This window comes from Orycteropus afer, unplaced genomic scaffold (assembly GCF_000298275.1).
Source record: "Orycteropus afer afer isolate SDZICR_OR568_19922 unplaced genomic scaffold, OryAfe1.0 scaffold00776, whole genome shotgun sequence".
In the NCBI taxonomy this organism is placed as follows: Eukaryota; Metazoa; Chordata; class Mammalia; order Tubulidentata; family Orycteropodidae; genus Orycteropus; species Orycteropus afer.
In genome coordinates, this window is record NW_006922363.1 from 701148 (window position 1) to 708611 (window position 7464).

The following is a 7464-nucleotide window of genomic DNA, read 5'->3' on the forward strand; positions in this document are numbered from 1 at the left end:
AGGAGACTCAGACCACTCAATGAAGGAGCTTTTTACAGTTGCCAAGTTGACAAGGGGTAGAAATGTGGCAGCTGAAGTTGTGTGTCAACTTTGCTGGGCTGTGGTTTTTACTGGCTAAGAAGCTGGATGCTGTTGTTCCCTGGGATGAAACTGTAATCACCTCCATGGTGGAATCTGCTATGTGTACCTAAATAGTTACCTGCTTCCATTATATATGGAGAAGCTTTGAGGAAGGTCTCTAACTTTTTGGCACATCTGGAACCTACATTTGGACAAGGCTTCATCTCAGGGGCCTGCTGTGTTGCCTGCCAAGATGGTTCCAGGGCTTGAACCAGTGGTCTGTAGTGATGCCTGTTGATCTTGGGATTGTGCAATTCTACTTGGCAACCATGGGTTCATCACGCTAAGCAAGTAGCAGCTGCATGAGTTACAAGAAGCCACTTACTAGAGAAGGCCTGGCATAAGAGGCAAAGCTGAAGTACAAGGTCAAGAAGCTCTCACCCAGGCCCTAGAGGTGGCACTCTAAATTTGGACTTCTAGCCTCCTAAACTATAAGAGAATAAATTCCTCTTTTTTAAAGCCATCCATTTGTGATATTTCTGTTCCAGCACTACAAAAGACCCAAGACAACTTGTAAAGACAGAAATTCTAGAAATAATTAGATTTAGTTGATATGTTGCTATTAATCAGTTATATGCAAAGCACTGTCAAATCAGAAGAAATGTTTAGAATTCACCAGGTAAAATTTAAATGTGTAAAATGTTATTAATATACAAATTTCAGCAATTGTATTCTGAACACTAAGTTCCTAGAGAATAATCAAAGTCCTGGTTATTCATGATGTGTTTCAACTTGTCAAAGTCCTAGAGCTGCCTTACCTAGTATGAGAAAATAAGAATATAGTGATATAAGTAATGAAAGTTATTTTTTAAATGGTTAACTTGGTTACAAATTTACTTATTTAATTTAATTTTACATCTTCTACACCTATGGTTTTCAACTGGGAATTAATATCACTTATTTCTGGACTTCTATTAATGTACAAATGTAAGCATCTAAAGTTACTTGAAGGAGATCTGGTAGCATAGTGCATAAAGCACTTGACTGCTAACCAGAAGTCTGGTGATTCAAACTCACCAACCACTCCACAGAAGGAAGTTTGGGCAATCTACTGCTGCAGTGATACCACCTTGGAAACCCATGGAGGGGTCGCTATGAGTTGGATCTGATTCGACGGCACATAACAACAATAAACTTACTTGATATTCTTGATATATTCTAACTGAAATATTGACATATTCATGGCATATTATGACAAGATTATTATATGTTATACCAGAATAAAAAATAATGTGGATACCAGCAAAATATTGTCTAATATAGTGCCAGAAGATAAGCTTCTCAGGTTGGAAAGTATGCAAAATACAACTAGGGAAGAGCTGACTCCTCAAAATAGAATCGATTTTAATGACATGGATAGATTAAAGCTTTCTGGATCTTCATTTGTTAATGGTCATGAGTCAAAAAGAGAATAAACACCTGCAAATATTCATTAATAATCTGAATATGTAATGTACAAAGGAAAATTGTAAGTTGTCAAAAGTGAAGTGGAATGCTTGAAGATCAATATCCAAGGCAATAGTGAGCTGAAATGCACTAATATTGACCATTTTGAACCAGACAATCATATGGTCTACTATGACAGGAATGACAACTTGAATAGTGTCACATTAATTGTCAAAAATAACACTTCAAGATATACCCAAAAATGTAACACTGTCAGTGATAGGATAATTATGCGAACACATACAAGGAAGACCAGTTAATACAAGTATTATTCAAATTTGCACAGCAACCACTAATGCTAAAAATGAAGAAATGAAGATTTATATGAGGTGCTGCTGTATGAAATTGATCAAACATGCAATCAAGATGCATTATAATTGCTGGTAATTGGAATGTGGAAGTTGTAAATAAATAAGAAAAATCAGAAGTTGGAAAATATGCCCTTGACAATAGAAACAAATCAGGATCATATGATGGAATTTCACAAGATCAGTAACTCTTTTTTTTTTAATAATATAATCATAGATGATAAACATAGATCATACTTAATGGAATACACAGGAATCAAATCAACTATATTTGTGGAAAAAGATGATAGAGAAGCTCAATATCATCAGACAGAAGAAGGGCAGGGGCCTATTATAAGACAGATCATCGATTAATCATATGCAAGTTTAAGCTGAAGCTAAAGAAAATTAAAACAAGTCCATTAGTTCCAAAGTATGACATTGAATATATCTTACCTGTATTTAGAGACTATCTTAATAATATATTTGATCCAGTGAACACTAGAAACAGAAGACCAGACAAGTTGTGGGATGAGGTGGAGGACAGCATTCATGAGGAAAACAAAAGGTCAATAAAGACAGAAAAGGAAGAAAAACCCAAGATGAGACTCAGAAGACATTCTGAAACTTCCTCTAGAATGTAGAGTACCTAAAGTGAATGGAATAAAGGATAAAGTAAAAGAGCTAAACCAAAGAATTCAAAGGACGGCTTGTATGTCAAGACAAACTAAAGTATTATAATGAAACGTGCAAAAATTTGAAAAAGGAAGTACATCCTCAATACTCCACAAACTGAAAGAACTGAAGAAAATTTCAAGCCTAAAGTTCCAATATTAAAGTGTTCTGTGGGAAGGAAATTGAACAATGCAGGATGCATAAAAAGAAGATACAAGGAATACATGGAGTCACTGGACCAAAATGAATTGGTCAATGTTCAACCATTTCAGGAGGTAGCATATGATTGGGACCCAATGTTACTGAAGGAAAAAATTCCAAAATATGCTGAAAATGTTGGCAAAAAAGGAGACCCCAGGAATGGACAGAATATCAGTTGAGATGTTTCAACAAACAGATGCAACTCTGAAAGTGATCCTTGTATATGTCAACAAATTTGGAACACAGCTACTTATACAACCAACTGAAAAAGATCCACATTTGTGCCCATTCAAAACAAAAGTGATCTGATGAAATGTAAAAATTATAAAATAATATCATTAATAATACAGATAAGTACAATTATGGTGAAAACAATTCAAAAATGAATGTAGCAGTACTTCAAAGCGGAACTGTCAGAAATTCAAGACTGATTCAGAAGAGGATATGGAATATGGGATATATTTGCTGATATGAGATGGATCTTGACTGAAAGCAGAAAATACTAGAAAGATGTGTACCTGTGTTTTTTGACAATGGAAAGGCAACTGCCTGTGTGAATGGAAACAAGTTATGGATAATATTGTGAAGAATGGGTATTTCAGAACACTGAATTTTGCTCATGAAGAATCAGAACCTGTACATAGAGGAAAAAGGAGTTGTTGAAACAGAACAAGGGGACTTGGGGTGTTTTAAAATCAGGAAAAGGTATGTGTCAGAGATGTATCCCTTCACCATATTTATTCAGTCTGTATGCTGAGCAAATAATCAGAGACGCTAGACTATATGAAGAAGAATTGGCATCAGGATTGGTGGAAGACTCATTAACAACCTGTGATGTGCAGATGACTCGACCTTGCTAAATGAAAATAAAGAGGACTTAAAAAACTTAGTGGTGAAAAGCAAAGACTATAGCCTTCCATATGAATTTCAACTTAACATAAAACAAATCATTTCAACCTGGACAAATAAGCAATATCATCATAAATGCAAGAAACACTGAAATTGTCAACAATTTAATTTTACTTAAATCCACAATCAATGCCAATGGAAGGAGTAGTTATGAACTCAAAAGATGTAGTACATTAGGGAAATCTGCAAAAGACTTCTTTATACTGTTGTGAAAAGCAAAGATATCACCTTGAGGACTAAGGGGTTCCTGACACAAGCCATGATATTTTCAATTGCCTCATATGCACACAAAATCTGGAAAATAAAAAAGGAAGACTAAAGAATTAATGCATTTGAATTTTGCTATTTGTTAAGAATACTGAAAATACCATGTATTGCCAGAACAAACAAATCGGTCTTGGAAGAAGAAGAGCCAGAATGCTGCTCAAAAGCGAGGATGGTTAGACTTCAAGCAACATATTTGGACATGCTATCAGGAGGAAACAGTCTTGGAGAAAGATATCATGCTTGGTAAAGTGAAGGATCAGCAAAAAAAAAGAGGAAGACCTTCAATGAGGAAAAAAGGCTGCAAAAATGGGTTGAACCATAGCAAGGGTTGTGAGGATGGCACAGGACTGGAAGTGTTTTGCTATAGTGTTACAAAGAATTGTTATGAGTCAGAAATGACTAGATGGAACCTATAAAAACTACATACATGAGATTATTTTTTTAATTCCTGCAAATAGTGCACCCACATCAATAATGTACCCACACATAAAATGGGTGGAAATGACAAATTTATATTTCAGGCATAGTACGACCATGCATATACTGCACATTTCTTTTGGTACCTCCAGAAGTAAATCTCGACCTCATTCACCATCATTCAATAGCCCTAAGATGTTCCTTTTGCTCATGTTTGTATAATAGAGGAATAAGCAATAGTCAAGAAGTCATAAAATTTGGTATTATTGTTCTTGTTAGGTGCCATCAGGTGGCTCAGACCCAGACCGAGCCTATGTACAACAGAACGAAACTTTGCCCAATCCTGCATCACCCTCACACTACTTCCTACACTTGAGCCCATTGCTGTAGTCACTGTGTCAATCTATCTCATTGAGTGTATTCACCTATTTACCTGAGGCTCCACTTCACCAAGAATGATTCGCTTCTCCAGGGAATGGTCCCTTCTGATAACATGACCAAAGGAGGTGAGACGAAGTCTGACTAATCTCACTTCCAAGTATTCTGGCTGCACTTCCTCCAGGACAGATATGTTAGTTCTTTTAGCAGTCCACTGTATTATCAGTAATCTTCGCCAACGCTACAACTCAAAAGTATCACCCCTTCTTCAATCTTCCTTATTCATTATCCAGCTGTAACATGCATATCAGGACACTGAAAATACCATGGCTTGTGTTAGGGGCACCTTTGTCTTCAGAGAGACATGTTTGCTCTTCAGCACTTGAAAGAGGTCTTTTGCAGCAGATTTACCTAGTGAAATACATTGTGTGATTTCTTAACTGCTACTTCTATTGATGTTGATTGTGAATCTACATACATGAATTGTTTGAAAACTTCAATCTTTTCTCCACTTATCATGATGTTGCTCATTGGATCACTTGTGAAGATTTTAATTTTATGTTGAGATGTAATCCATACTGCAGACTGCAACGTTTAATCTTCATCAGTAAATGCTACAAGTCATTTTCACTTTCAGAAAGCAAGGTTGTGTTATCTGCATATCACATGTTGCTGTTAATGAGACTTCTTCCAATCCTGATGCCATGTTCCTCTTCATATGGTCCAGCTTTTTGGATTAGTTGCTCAGCATACAGACTTAATAAGTATGGTGAAAGGATACAACCTGGACACACTCCCTTCTGATTTTAAACCATGCAGTAACCCCTTGTTCAAATGACAGCCTCATGGTCCATTGACAGGTTCCTCATGAACACAATTAAGTGTTCTGGAATTCCCATTCTTCTCAATGTTATCCATAATTTGTTATGATCCACAAAATCGAATGCTTTTCCATAGTCAAGAAAACATTTTTCTGGTATTCTTTGCTTTCAGCCAAGATCCATCTCATTTCAGCAAAGATATCCCTTGTGGCACATCCTCTTCGGAAGCCAGATTGCATTTCTGGAAGTTCTCTGTCAAAATATGGCTGAAACCATTTCTTAATTATCTTCAGTAACATTTTACTTGCATGTTATTAATGACACTCTTCAATAATTTTCACATTCTGTGTGATCACCATTCTTCAGAATGGGTAAAAATATGGATCTCTTCTAGTCAGTTGGCCAGGCATCTGTTTTCCAAAATTCATGGCATGGAGGACTAAATACCTCCAGCATAGCATCTTTGTTGAAACATTTCAATGGGTAGGTATTCTGCCAACTCCTGGAGCCTTGTTTTTCACCAATTCCTTCAGATCACCTTCAACTTCTTCCTTCAGGACTATTGGTTTTTGATCAAATTCCACTTCCTGAAATAGATGAACATAGACCAATTCTCTTTGGTACAGGGGTTCTGTGTATTCCTTCCATTCTCTTTTGACGTTTCCTGAATAATTCAATAATTTATCCACAGAATCTTGCAGTATAGCAATTTGAGCCTTAATATTTTTCTTCAATTTTCTTCACTTTGAGAAATGCTGAGGGTGTTCTTCCTTAGTTTTCTATCTCTGGGTCTTTGCACGTGTCATTGTAATGGTTGACTTTACCTTCTCGAGCTGCTCTTTGAAATCTTCTCTTCAGCTCTTTACTTTGTCATGTCTTCCATTTACTTTAGCTAAGCTACATTCAAGAGCAAGTTTTATAATCTCTTCTGACATCCATTTTGATATTTTCTTCCTTTCCTATATTTTAATGATCTTTTGTTTTCTTCATGGATGATTTTTCTTGATGTCATCCCACAATCCATCTGGTTTTGTTTCATTGGTGTTAAACACCTTAAACCTACTCTTTAAATGGTCTCTACTCTCATGTGGGATATAATCAAGGTCATATTTTGACTTCCATGAACTTGTTTTCATTCTCCTCAAGTTCATCTTGAAATTCCATATGAGCAGTTTATGGTCTGCCCCACAGTCAGCTCATGATATTGTTTGGGCTGAAGATATTGGGCTTCTCCATCACCTCTTTCCACAGATGTAGATGATCTAACTCCTCTGTATTCAATATGGCTAAGTCGAAGTGTATGGCCACAGTTTATGTTGTTGAAAAAGGGTATTTGCAATGAGTAAGCCATTGGCCTTGCAAAATTCAATCATGCGATCTCCAGCATCATTTCTATCACCAAGGCCTTATTTTCCAACTACTTCCAACTAAGTGATACTTCTTTATTCACAACTTTTGCATTTCAATAACCAGTAATAACCAACACATCTTCATTGCATATTTGGTCAATTTCAGACTGCAAAAGTTAGTAAAAATCTTTAATTTCCTGTATTTGGCTTTGGTGGTTGGTGTGTAAATTTGTATAATAGCGGTGTTAACTGGTCTTCTTTGTAAGTGAATGGTTTTTATCTTATCACTGACAGCACTGTATTTCAGGATAAACCTTGAAACATTTTTTTAGGATAATGAATGCCATGCCATTCCTCTTCAATTTGTCATTCCCATCATAGTAGTTCATATGCTTGCCTGATTCACTATGGCCAATAGCAGTCCATTTCAGTTCACTAATGCCTAGTATATCGACCTTTCTGTGTTCCATTTCATTTTTGACAACTTTGAGTTCTCCTAAATTCATACTTTGTACATTCCATGTTGTGTTGGATTGGGTTCTCTAGAGAAACACAAAAACCAGCAAAGTTTATATATATATATATATATATAGT

The 7464-nt window shown here is 36.0% G+C and overlaps 1 protein-coding gene across 1 annotated transcript in view; it reads right to left on the reverse strand.

Annotated features, from left to right (window-relative positions):
- Positions 1-7464, reverse strand: part of OPHN1 (oligophrenin 1) — a gene marked incomplete at its 3' end in the record, with an annotated part of 597264 nt that overhangs the window by 568534 nt on the left and 21266 nt on the right. The window lies entirely within an intron of this gene.